Source organism: Syngnathus leptorhynchus, unplaced genomic scaffold, assembly GCF_054491065.1.
Source record: "Syngnathus leptorhynchus isolate UIUO unplaced genomic scaffold, UIUO_Slep HiC_scaffold_210, whole genome shotgun sequence".
Taxonomy (NCBI): domain Eukaryota; kingdom Metazoa; phylum Chordata; class Actinopteri; order Syngnathiformes; family Syngnathidae; genus Syngnathus; species Syngnathus leptorhynchus.
Genome location: NW_028232177.1, coordinates 56,621 through 70,000, shown reverse-complemented (window position 1 = coordinate 70,000; position 13,380 = coordinate 56,621).

The window sequence follows — 13,380 nt, the reverse complement described above, 5'->3', positions numbered from 1 at the left end:
GTGCTGAGTTTGACCCCGACGCCGCTGACCGCTGCCGCCGCCTTGCCGCTAGTGCCGCAAGGTTAGGCGAACAGGGCGGTAACTCGTGCAGTCGGTTGGACGACCTTGCGGTGGACAGGGTGGTGCGAATCCGGCGGGACGGCCCTTCGATGGAGCCCGCTGCAGGGGGACGTTCGGTGGGTTGAGCCGCGCTCGCCGCGGAACCTTCGAGCGCCGCTACTCAGCAAGTAAACGAGAGGGAGCTGCGCCCGGCCTCGTAAGACGCCTCTTCTCCGGTGCGAGCGCCCCGACGCCGCTGGCCGCCGCCGCCGCCTTGCCGCTATCCCGCCGCGCGTTTGGGGCCGGAGGGCGACCCGTAGGACGGCCACGCCGACTACACGACCGTTTGGCAGAGCGAGTGCAAGGTTAGGCGAGCTGGGCGGTAACTCGGGTTAGTCTGGGGAGACTCGCGGTGGACAGGGGGGCGCGAATCCGGCCGGGCGGCCCCATCGATTAAGCATTGGTAGGGAGCCGAGGATGAGCCGTGCGAAGTGGCCTCGGAGGCGGTCCGTGGGGGACGACGGGGGGGGACGGGCGTCGGCCCTCCGGCCCGAGCAGAGAACGTTCGGTCACCCAAGCGGGAATCTGCGCCCCGGCCCGAGTCGGACTCGGTCGGTGCGGCCCGCTGAGGCCCTCAACTATTCCCGTACGCGGGGGTCGGGAGCTGCGGCGCTGCGCCGGCGACTTACCCGCGCGAGGCACGCACTGCGTGCGGCCAGGATGCGGAGTTGGATCGGCGCTGGTTGGGAACCCTCGGGGAACGAAGGCGGACGGCGGCCAGCCGGCGCCGACGAACCCGTCGGGGAGGGGGCTGGTGGCAGGCGCGATCGGCACTATTGCTGACTGCCGGGAGGGAAGCTGCGCCCCGGCCGAGTCAGACTCAGCCGTTGCGGCCCCCCCGAGCCCGCAGCGCGTAGCGCGGAAGCCATACGCCCCCCCGATGCGGAGCGACAGACGCCCCCGCGACCGCGGTTGGTCGGGAAGGCTTTTCGGATAGAGGTCGGACGGTGTGTGTGGACGGCTTCCCGTGGTGCCGCCGCTATCAAGCCGGAGGGTTTGAGAAACGACATTCGCGGAAGGACCGGCGCGGCCGGCGGACGCTCGCACGCGCGGCGCCCGACACTCAGCCGCTCGCTCGGCCTCCGTGGATCGTGGCTAGGTGGGATGGATGCCAAACCGGGTCGTCTCGGTCTCGCCGCAGTACGGTCGCGCCGGGGCCTGCGGGGCGGCGCGGGGAGCGCACGCTCACGCAGCGGCCGGGGCGCTAGAGTGCGACCCGCAGTGGGTAGGAACCGTCCACCCGACGTCGGACGAGCCGAGGCCGATGGAGGCCCTACCAAGGCGGGTCATGAGTGCCAGTCGGTCAGTTGGGTGAGGGGGTACTCGGAGGCCCACCGGGAGCAGACGGGCGACCGGGGATGGGGGGCGTACGCGGGCGGGCGCCGGGAGAAGACGGCCCGTCCGGGGTCGAATCTCGGCCTGTGTTTTCGGAGCCGGCCGGGCATCACGCTCCCTCCTTGGATGGACAACATTCGTAGTTGACACTTTGTGTCATTTTATCCGAGCGGGCGGGCGCCTCGAGAGGCGGACCGTCCGGGGCGACTCTCGGCCTGTGTTTTCGGAGCCGGCCGGGCCTCACGCTCCCTCCTTGGATGGACAACATTCGTAGTTGACACTTTGTGTCATTTTATCCGAGCGGACGGGCGCCGCGAGGCGGACCGTCCGGGGCGACTCTCGGCCTGTGTTTTCGGAGCCGGCCGGGCATCACGCTCCCTCCTTGGATGGACAACATTCGTAGTTGACACTTTGTGTCATTTTATCCGAGCAGACGGGCGCCGCGAGGCGACCGTCCGGGGCGACTCTCGGCCTGTGTTTAAGGAGCCGGCCGGGCATCACGCTCCTTCCTTGGATGGACAACATTCGTAGTTGACACTTTGTGTCATTTTATCCGAGCGGGCGGGCGCCGCGAGGCGGACCGTCCGGGGCGACTCTCGGCCTGTATTTAAGGAGCCGGCCGGGCATCACGCTCCTTCCTTGGATGGACAACATTCGCAGTTGACACTTTGTGTCATTTTATCCGAGCAGACGGGCGCCGCGAGGCGGACCGTCCGGGGCGACTCTCGGCCTGTGTTTTCGGAGCCGGCCGGGCATCACGCTCCCTCCTTGGATGGACAACATTCGTAGTTGACACTTTGTGTCATTTTATCCGAGCAGACGGGCGCCGCGAGGCGGACCGTCCGGGGCGACTCTCGGCCTGTGTTTAAGGAGCCGGCCGGGCATCACGCTCCTTCCTTGGATGGACAACATTCGCAGTTGACACTTTGTGTCATTTTATCCGAGCAGACGGGCGCCGCGAGGCGGACCGTCCGGGGCGACTCTCGGCCTGTGTTTTCGGAGCCGGCCGGGCATCACGCTCCCTCCTTGGATGGACAACATTCGTAGTTGACACTTTGTGTCATTTTATCCGAGCAGACGGGCGCCGCGAGGCGACCGTCCGGGGCGACTCTCGGCCTGTGTTTAAGGAGCCGGCCGGGCATCACGCTCCTTCCTTGGATGGACAACATTCGCAGTTGACACTTTGTGTCATTTTATCCGAGCAGACGGGCGCCGCGAGGCGGACCGTCCGGGGCGACTCTCGGCCTGTGTTTTCGGAGCCGGCCGGGCATCACGCTCCCTCCTTGGATGGACAACATTCGTAGTTGACACTTTGTGTCATTTTATCCGAGCAGACGGGCGCCGCGAGGCGACCGTCCGGGGCGACTCTCGGCCTGTGTTTAAGGAGCCGGCCGGGCATCACGCTCCTTCCTTGGATGGACAACATTCGTAGTTGACACTTTGTGTCATTTTATCCGAGCGGGCGGGCGCCGCGAGGCGGACCGTCCGGGGCGACTCTCGGCCTGTATTTAAGGAGCCGGCCGGGCATCACGCTCCTTCCTTGGATGGACAACATTCGCAGTTGACACTTTGTGTCATTTTATCCGAGCAGACGGGCGCCGCGAGGCGGACCGTCCGGGGCGACTCTCGGCCTGTGTTTTCGGAGCCGGCCGGGCATCACGCTCCCTCCTTGGATGGACAACATTCGTAGTTGACACTTTGTGTCATTTTATCCGAGCAGACGGGCGCCGCGAGGCGGACCGTCCGGGGCGACTCTCGGCCTGTGTTTAAGGAGCCGGCCGGGCATCACGCTCCTTCCTTGGATGGACAACATTCGCAGTTGACACTTTGTGTCATTTTATCCGAGCAGACGGGCGCCGCGAGGCGGACCGTCCGGGGCGACTCTCGGCCTGTGTTTTCGGAGCCGGCCGGGCATCACGCTCCCTCCTTGGATGGACAACATTCGTAGTTGACACTTTGTGTCATTTTATCCGAGCAGACGGGCGCCGCGAGGCGACCGTCCGGGGCGACTCTCGGCCTGTGTTTAAGGAGCCGGCCGGGCATCACGCTCCTTCCTTGGATGGACAACATTCGTAGTTGACACTTTGTGTCATTTTATCCGAGCGGGCGGGCGCCGCGAGGCGGACCGTCCGGGGCGACTCTCGGCCTGTGTTTAAGGAGCCGGCCGGGCATCACGCTCCTTCCTTGGATGGACAACATTCGCAGTTGACACTTTGTGTCATTTTATCCGAGCAGACGGGCGCCGCGAGGCGGACCGTCCGGGGCGACTCTCGGCCTGTGTTTTCGGAGCCGGCCGGGCATCACGCTCCCTCCTTGGATGGACAACATTCGTAGTTGACACTTTGTGTCATTTTATCCGAGCAGACGGGCGCCGCGAGGCGGACCGTCCGGGGCGACTCTCGGCCTGTGTTTAAGGAGCCGGCCGGGCATCACGCTCCTTCCTTGGATGGACAACATTCGCAGTTGACACTTTGTGTCATTTTGTTCGGCCTGTGTTTAAGGAGGCGGCCGTCCTCCACTCGGTCCGTGTTTAAGGAGCGACACTCGCGCTCCGGTTCGGCCTGTATTTAGGGAGGCGGCCGTCCTCCGCTTGGTCTGTGTTAAGGGCGACACTCGGTCCATGTTTGAGGAGCCTGGCCCTGACGCTCCTCTCCGGCCTGTGTTTAAGGAGGCGGCCGTCCTCCCCTTGGTCTGTGTTAAGGGCGACACTCGGTCCATGTTTGAGGAGCCTGGCCCTGACGCTCCTCTCCGGCCTGTGTTTAAGGAGGCGGCCGTCCTCCCCTTGGTCTGTGTTAAGGGCGACACTCGGTCCATGTTTGAGGAGCCTGGCCCTGACGCTCCTCTCCGGCCTGTGTTTAGGGAGGCGGCCGTCCTCCCCTTGGTCTGTGTTAAGGGCGACACTCTGTCCATGTTTGAGGAGCCTGGCCCTGACGCTCCTCTCCGGCCTGTGTTTAAGGAGGCGGCCGTCCTCCCCTTGGTCTGTGTTAAGGGCGACACTCGGTCCATGTTTGAGGAGCCTGGCCCTGACGCTCCTCTCCGGCCTGTGTTTAAGGAGGCGGCCGTCCTCCCCTTGGTCTGTGTTAAGGGCGACACTCGGTCCATGTTTGAGGAGCCTGGCCCTGACGCTCCTCTCCGGCCTGTGTTTAAGGAGGCGGCCGTCCTCCCCTTGGTCTGTGTTAAGGGCGACACTCGGTCCATGTTTGAGGAGCCTGGCCCTGACGCTCCTCTCCGGCCTGTGTTTAAGGAGGCGGCCGTCCTCCCCTTGGTCTGTGTTAAGGGCGACACTCGGTCCATGTTTGAGGAGCCTGGCCCTGACGCTCCTCTCCGGCCTGTGTTTAAGGAGGCGGCCGTCCTCCCCTTGGTCTGTGTTAAGGGCGACACTCGGTCCATGTTTGAGGAGCCTGGCCCTGACGCTCCTCTCCGGCCTGTGTTTAAGGAGGCGGCCGTCCTCCCCTTGGTCTGTGTTAAGGGCGACACTCGGTCCATGTTTGAGGAGCCTGGCCCTGACGCTCCTCTCCGGCCTGTGTTTAAGGAGGCGGCCGTCCTCCCCTTGGTCTGTGTTAAGGGCGACACTCGGTCCATGTTTGAGGAGCCTGGCCCTGACGCTCCTCTCCGGCCTGTGTTTAAGGAGGCGGCCGTCCTCCACTTCCTTCCATGCACCACCACATTCGCAGTTGACACTTTGCCATTTTTTCAGAGAGGTGACACTTAGTCGTTTTTTCGAAAGTTGACACTTAGTCGTTTTTTCGAAAGTTGACACTTTGCCGTTTTTTCAGAGAGGTGACACTTAGCCGTTTTTTCGAAAGTTGACACTTAGCCGTTTTTTCGAAAGTTGACACTTAGCCGTTTTTTCGAAAGTTGACACTTAGTCACTTTTTCGCCACAGTGACACCTCCAGCGCGTGCCACGGCGCTTTTCAGGTCTTCTATCCGACCTTGTGCTGTCGAGGACGGCGTGTCCGACGCCGTGGGGAGACCAGCACCATCTCCTCCATATTCGTAAACGGGGTGCTTTGGAAAACGGGGGGAAAGTCGATGAGTACACTGACTACTGGGACCATTTCATTGTACTCTGGCGCACCTGAAGACCAAAAAAGGTACTGCACCTTAGCCCGGGTACCTCACCCCCTGGTACCTCGAGGAGAACTTAGAAAAATTTCGACAAATTTTTGGTGAGCTCCAGGGAGAGAGGCTGATTTTTCGCTTTTTGAGGCCGACCGCCGAACCGGCGCGGGGCGGACTCACAAGCCCCGCAGAGCCGTGGGCACTTAGTCGTTTTTTCAGAGAGGCGACACTTAGTCGTTTTTTCAGAGGCGACACTTAGTCGTTTTTTCGAAAGTTGACACTTAGCCGTTTTTTCGAAAGTCGACACTTAGCCGTTTTTTTGGAAAGTTGACACTTAGTCGTTTTTTCGAAAGTTGACACTTAGTCGTTTTTTCGCCACAATTGGCTCTGAGCTCCAGGGGGAGAGCCTGGTTTTGCCTTATTTCAGGCCGGCTGGGGAACCGGCGCGGGTCGGATGCACGAGCCCGGCAGAGCCGTGGGCACTTAGAAAATTTTCGCCGATTAAGCTGGGACCTCCAGGCGGAGACCGGCATTCCTCGTCCTCGGGGTTCGACCCAGGAACCGGCGCTGGGCAGACGCCGTAGCCACGCAGAGCCGTGGGCACTTAGAAAATATTCGCCAAGTTGGCTCTGAGCTCCAGGCGGAGAGGCTGGTTTTGCCTTATATCAGGCCGGCTGGGGAACCGGCGCGGGTCGGATGCACGAGCCCGCAGAGCCGTGGGCACTTTGCCATTTTCTCAGAGTCGACACTTAGTCGTTTTTTCAGAGAGGCGACACTCTGTCGTTTTTTCGAAAGTTGACACTTTGCCGTTTTTTCAGAGAGGCGACACTTAGCCGTTTTTTCAGAGATGTGACACTTAGCCGTTTTTTCAGAGATGTGACACTTAGCCGTTTTTTCAGAGATGTGACACTTTGCCGTTTTTTCGAAAGTTGACACTTAGCCGTTTTTTCGAAAGTCGACACTTAGCCGTTTTTTCAGAGATGTGACACTTTGCCGTTTTTTCGAAAGTTGACACTTAGCCGTTTTTTCGAAAGTTGACACTTAGTCGTTTTTTCACAGATGTGACACTTAGAAACTTTTTGCCAAGTTGGCTGTGAGCTCCAGGAGGAGACCGTTATTTTTCGTCATTCGAGGCCGACTGCGGAACCGGCGCTGGGCGGACGCCAAAGCTCGGCAGGGCCGTGGGCACTTAGAAACTTTTTGCCAAGTTGGCTGTGAGCTCCAGGAGGAGACCGTTATTTTTCGTCATTCGAGGCCGACTGCGGAACCGGCGCTGGGCGGACGCCAAAGCTCGGCAGGGCCGTGGGCACTTAGAAACTTTTTGCCAAGTTGGCTGTGAGCTCCAGGAGGAGACCGTCATTTTTCGTCATTCGAGGCCGACTGCGGCACCGGCGCTGAGCGGACGCCAAAGCTCGGCAGGGCCGTGGGCACTTAGAAACTTTTTGCCAAGTTGGCTGTGAGCTCCAGGAGGAGACCGTTATTTTTCGTCATTCGAGGCCGACTGCGGAACCGGCGCTGGGCGGACGCCAAAGCTCGGCAGGGCCGTGGGCACTTAGAAACTTTTTGCCAAGTTGGCTGTGAGCTCCAGGAGGAGACCGTCATTTTTCGTCATTCGAGGCCGACTGCGGAACCGGCGCTGGGCGGATGCCAAAGCTCGGCAGGGCCGTGGGCACTTAGAAACTTTTTGCCAAGTTGGCTGTGAGCTCCAGGAGGAGACCGTTATTTTTCGTCATTCGAGGCCGACTGCGGAACCGGCGCTGGGCGGACGCCAAAGCTCGGCAGGGCCGTGGGCACTTAGAAACTTTTTGCCAAGTTGGCTGTGAGCTCCAGGAGGAGACCGTTATTTTTCGTCATTCGAGGCCGACTGCGGAACCGGCGCTGGGCGGATGCCAAAGCTCGGCAGGGCCGTGGGCACTTAGAAACTTTTTGCCAAGTTGGCTGTGAGCTCCAGGAGGAGACCGTCATTTTTCGTCATTCGAGGCCGACTGCGGCACCGGCGCTGAGCGGACGCCAAAGCTCGGCAGGGCCGTGGGCACTTAGAAACTTTTTGCCAAGTTGGCTGTGAGCTCCAGGAGGAGACCGTTATTTTTCGTCATTCGAGGCCGACTGCGGAACCGGCGCTGGGCGGACGCCAAAGCTCGGCAGGGCCGTGGGCACTTAGAAACTTTTTGCCAAGTTGGCTGTGAGCTCCAGGAGGAGACCGTTATTTTTCGTCATTCGAGGCCGACTGCGGAACCGGCGCTGGGCGGACGCCAAAGCTCGGCAGGGCCGTGGGCACTTAGAAACTTTTTGCCAAGTTGGCTGTGAGCTCCAGGAGGAGACCGTCATTTTTCGTCATTCGAGGCCGACTGCGGAACCGGCGCTGAGCGGACGCCAAAGCTCGGCAGGGCCGTGGGCACTTAGAAACTTTTTGCCAAGTTGGCTGTGAGCTCCAGGAGGAGACCGTTATTTTTCGTCATTCGAGGCCGACTGCGGAACCGGCGCTGGGCGGACGCCAAAGCTCGGCAGGGCCGTGGGCACTTAGAAACTTTTTGCCAAGTTGGCTGTGAGCTCCAGGAGGAGACCGTTATTTTTCGTCATTCGAGGCCGACTGCGGAACCGGCGCTGGGCGGACGCCAAAGCTCGGCAGGGCCGTGGGCACTTAGAAACTTTTTGCCAAGTTGGCTGTGAGCTCCAGGAGGAGACCGTTATTTTTCGTCATTCGAGGCCGACTGCGGAACCGGCGCTGGGCGGACGCCAAAGCTCGGCAGGGCCGTGGGCACTTAGAAACTTTTTGCCAAGTTGGCTGTGAGCTCCAGGAGGAGACCGTCATTTTTCGTCATTCGAGGCCGACTGCGGCACCGGCGCTGAGCGGACGCCAAAGCTCGGCAGGGCCGTGGGCACTTAGAAACTTTTTGCCAAGTTGGCTGTGAGCTCCAGGAGGAGACCGTTATTTTTCGTCATTCGAGGCCGACTGCGGAACCGGCGCTGGGCGGACGCCAAAGCTCGGCAGGGCCGTGGGCACTTAGAAACTTTTTGCCAAGTTGGCTGTGAGCTCCAGGAGGAGACCGTCATTTTTCGTCATTCGAGGCCGACTGCGGCACCGGCGCTGAGCGGACGCCAAAGCTCGGCAGGGCCGTGGGCACTTAGAAACTTTTTGCCAAGTTGGCTGTGAGCTCCAGGAGGAGACCGTTATTTTTCGTCATTCGAGGCCGACTGCGGAACCGGCGCTGGGCGGACGCCAAAGCTCGGCAGGGCCGTGGGCACTTAGAAACTTTTTGCCAAGTTGGCTGTGAGCTCCAGGAGGAGACCGTCATTTTTCGTCATTCGAGGCCGACTGCGGCACCGGCGCTGAGCGGACGCCAAAGCTCGGCAGGGCCGTGGGCACTTTGCCACTTTTTCGCCACAATTGGCTGTGAGCTCCAGGAGGAGACCGTTATTTTTCGTCATTCTAGGCCGGTTGCAGAACCGGCGCGGCTCGGATGCACGAGCCCGCAGAGCCGTGGGCACTTAGAAAAATTTCAGAGAGGCGACACTTTGCCATTTTTTCAGAGAGGTGACACTTAGTCGTTTTTTCGAAAGTTGACACTTAGCCGTTTTTTCGAAAGTTGACACTTAGTCGTTTTTTCGAAAGTTGACACTTAGTCGTTTTTTCGCCAAAGTGCCCACCTCCAGCGCGTGCCACGGCGCTTTCCAGGTCTTCTATCCGACCTTGTGCTGTCGAGGACGGCGTGTCCGACGCCGTGGGGAGACCAGCACCATCTCCTCCATACTCGTAAACGAGGTGCTTTGGAAAACGGGGGGAAAGTCGATGAGTACACTGACTACTGGGACCATTTCATTGTACTCTGGCGCACCTGAAGACCAAAAAAGGTACTGCACCTTAGCCCGGGTACCTCACCCCCTGGTACCTCGAGGTGAGCTCCAGGGAGAGAGGCTGATTTTTTGCTTTTTGAGGCCGACCACCGAACCGGCGCGGGGCGGACTCACAAGCCCCGCAGAGCCGTGGGCACTTAGTCGTTTTTTCGAAAGTTGACACTTAGTCGTTTTTTCGCCGATTTTGCTGGGACCTCCAGGCGAGGACCGGCGTTTTTCGTCTTCCGGGTCCGACCCGGGAACCAGCGCCGAGCGGACACATTCGCTCGCTAGTGCCGTTGGCACTTAGAAAATTTTTCGTTTGTCATGAGCTCCGGGCGGAGACCGGCGTTTTTCGTCTTCCGGGTCCGACCCGGGAACCAGCGCCGAGCGGACACATTCGCTCGCAAGTGCCGTTGGCACTTAGAAAATTTTTCGTTTGTCATGAGCTCCGGGCGGAGAGCGGCGTTTTTCGTCTTCCGGGTTCGACCCGGGAACCAGCGCCGAGCGGACACATTCGCTCGCTAGTGCCGTTGGCACTTAGAAAATGTTTCGTTTGTCATGAGCTCCGGGCGGAGACCGGCGTTTTTTGTCTTCCGGGTTCGACCCGGGAACCAGCGCCGAGCGGACACATTCGCTCGCTAGTGCCGTTGGCACTTAGAAAATTTTTCGTTTGTCATGAGCTCCGGGCGGAGAGCGGCGTTTTTCGTCTTCCGGGTTCGACCCGGGAACCAGCGCCGAGCGGACACATTCGCTCGCTAGTGCCGTTGGCACTTAGAAAATTTTTCGTTTGTCATGAGCTCCGGGCGGAGAGCGGCGTTTTTCGTCTTCCGGGTTCGACCCGGGAACCAGCGCCGAGCGGACACATTCGCTCGCTAGTGCCGTTGGCACTTAGAAAATTTTTCGTTTGTAATGAGCTCCGGGCGGAGAGCGGCGTTTTTCGTCTTCCGGGTTCGACCCGGGAACCAGCGCCGAGCGGACACATTCGCTCGCTAGTGCCGTTGGCACTTAGAAAATTTTTCGTTTGTCATGAGCTCCGGGCGGAGAGCGGCGTTTTTCGTCTTCCGGGTTCGACCCGGGAACCAGCGCCGAGCGGACACATTCGCTCGCTAGTGCCGTTGGCACTTAGAAAATTTTTCGTTTGTCATGAGCTCCGGGCGGAGACCGGCATTTTTCGTCATTCGAGGCCGACGGGGGAACCAGCCGGAGCGGACACGTTTGCTCGGAAGAGCCGTTGGCACTTAGAAAAAATTCCGTGTCTCGTGAGCTCCAGGGGGGACAGGCTGGTTTTATTCATCCGTAGCCGACATGGGAACCAGCGCGGAGCGGATTGGTGTTGCGCTGCCATATACCTCATCTCTCTCAAGAGTCCCCCCCTTATACGTGCCGATGGTGTTTTGGAAAACGGGGGGTAACTGGATGAGTACACTGACTAGTGGGACCAAGTACACTAATAGCCCCTGGTACCTAAAATGGAAGTATAGAGGCCGACTTTCGGGCAAGATCACGCCGGGTTAGGCTTCCAGGACCTCGGCTAAGCAATTTTAACGGGTTGCCCGGTTCTTTTTTGAACCAGCCCGGTTCTTTTTTTTTATCCAGCCCGGTTCTTTTTACACTTCCAGCTGGAGCTCGGGAGCGGCTTTTTGCACAAGATCACGCCGTGTTAGGCTTCCAGGACCTCAGCTAAGCAATTTTAACGGGTCGCCCGGTTCTTTTTTGATCCAGCCCGGTTCTTTTTTTTATCCAGCCTGGTTCTTTTTACACTTCCAGCTGGAGCTCGGGAGCGGCTTTTTGCACAAGAACACGCCGTGTTAGGCTTCCAGGACCTCGGCTAAGCAATTTTAACGGGTCGCCCGGTTCTTTTTTGATCCAGCCCGGTTCTTTTTTTTATCCAGCCTGGTTCTTTTTACACTTCCAGCTGGAGCTCGGGAGCGGCTTTTTGCACAAGAACACGCCGTGTTAGGCTTCCAGGACCTCGGCTAAGCAATTTTAACGGGTCGCCCGGTTCTTTTTTGATCCAGCCCGGTTCTTTTTTTTATCCAGCCTGGTTCTTTTTACACTTCCAGCTGGAGCTCGGGAGCGGCTTTTTGCACAAGAACACGCCGTGTTAGGCTTCCAGGACCTCGGCTAAGCAATTTTAACGGGTCGCCCGGTTCTTTTTTGATCCAGCCCGGTTCTTTTTTTTATCCAGCCTGGTTCTTTTTACACTTCCAGCTGGAGCTCGGGAGCGGCTTTTTGCACAAGATCACGCCGTGTTAGGCTTCCAGGACCTCGGCTAAGCAATTTTAACGGGTCGCCCGGTTCTTTTTTTTTATCCAGCCCGGTTCTTTTTTTATCCAGCCCGGTTCTTTTTACACTTCCAGCTGGAGCTCGGGAGCGGCTTTTTGCACAAGATCACGCCGTGTTAGGCTTCCAGGACCTCGGCTAAGCAATTTTAACGGGTTGCCCGGTTCTTTTTTGAACCAGCCCGGTTCTTTTTTTTATCCAGCCTGGTTCTTTTTACACTTCCAGCTGGAGCTCGGGAGCGGCTTTTTGCACAAGAACACGCCGTGTTAGGCTTCCAGGACCTCGGCTAAGCAATTTTAACGGGTCGCCCGGTTCTTTTTTGATCCAGCCCGGTTCTTTTTTTTATCCAGCCTGGTTCTTTTTACACTTCCAGCTGGAGCTCGGGAGCGGCTTTTTGCACAAGAACACGCCGTGTTAGGCTTCCAGGACCTCGGCTAAGCAATTTTAACGGGTTGCCCGGTTCTTTTTTGAACCAGCCCGGTTCTTTTTTTTATCCAGCCTGGTTCTTTTTACACTTCCAGCTGGAGCTCGGGAGCGGCTTTTTGCACAAGAACACGCCGTGTTAGGCTTCCAGGACCTCGGCTAAGCAATTTTAACGGGTCGCCCGGTTCTTTTTTGATCCAGCCCGGTTCTTTTTTTTATCCAGCCTGGTTCTTTTTACACTTCCAGCTGGAGCTCGGGAGCGGCTTTTTGCACAAGAACACGCCGTGTTAGGCTTCCAGGACCTCGGCTAAGCAATTTTAACGGGTTGCCCGGTTCTTTTTTGAACCAGCCCGGTTCTTTTTTTTATCCAGCCTGGTTCTTTTTACACTTCCAGCTGGAGCTCGGGAGCGGCTTTTTGCACAAGAACACGCCGTGTTAGGCTTCCAGGACCTCGGCTAAGCAATTTTAACGGGTCGCCCGGTTCTTTTTTGATCCAGCCCGGTTCTTTTTTTTATCCAGCCTGGTTCTTTTTACACTTCCAGCTGGAGCTCGGGAGCGGCTTTTTGCACAAGATCACGCCGTGTTAGGCTTCCAGGACCTCGGCTAAGCAATTTTAACGGGTCGCCCGGTTCTTTTTTTTATCCAGCCCGGTTCTTTTTTTATCCAGCCCGGTTCTTTTTACACTTCCAGCTGGAGCTCGGGAGCGGCTTTTTGCACAAGATCACGCCGTGTTAGGCTTCCAGGACCTCGGCTAAGCAATTTTAACGGGTCGCCCGGTTCTTTTTTGATCCAGCCCGGTTCTTTTTTTTATCCAGCCTGGTTCTTTTTACACTTCCAGCTGGAGCTCGGGAGCGGCTTTTTGCACAAGAACACGCCGTGTTAGGCTTCCAGGACCTCGGCTAAGCAATTTTAACGGGTCGCCCGGTTCTTTTTTTTATCCAGCCCGGTTCTTTTTTTATCCAGCCCGGTTCTTTTTACACTTCCAGCTGGAGCTCGGGAGCGGCTTTTTGCACAAGATCACGCCGTGTTAGGCTTCCAGGACCTCGGCTAAGCAATTTTAACGGGTCGCCCGGTTCTTTTTTTTATCCAGCCCGGTTCTTTTTTTATCCAGCCCGGTTCTTTTTACACTTCCAGCTGAAGCTCGGGAGCGGCTTTTTGCACAAGAACACGCCGTGTTAGGCTTCCAGGACCTCGGCTAAGCAATTTTAACGGGTCGCCCGGTTCTTTTTTGATCCAGCCCGGTTCTTTTTTTTATCCAGCCCGGTTCTTTTTACACTTCCAGCTGGAGCTTGGGAGCGGCTTTTTGCACAAGATCACGCCGGGTTAGGCTTCCAGGACC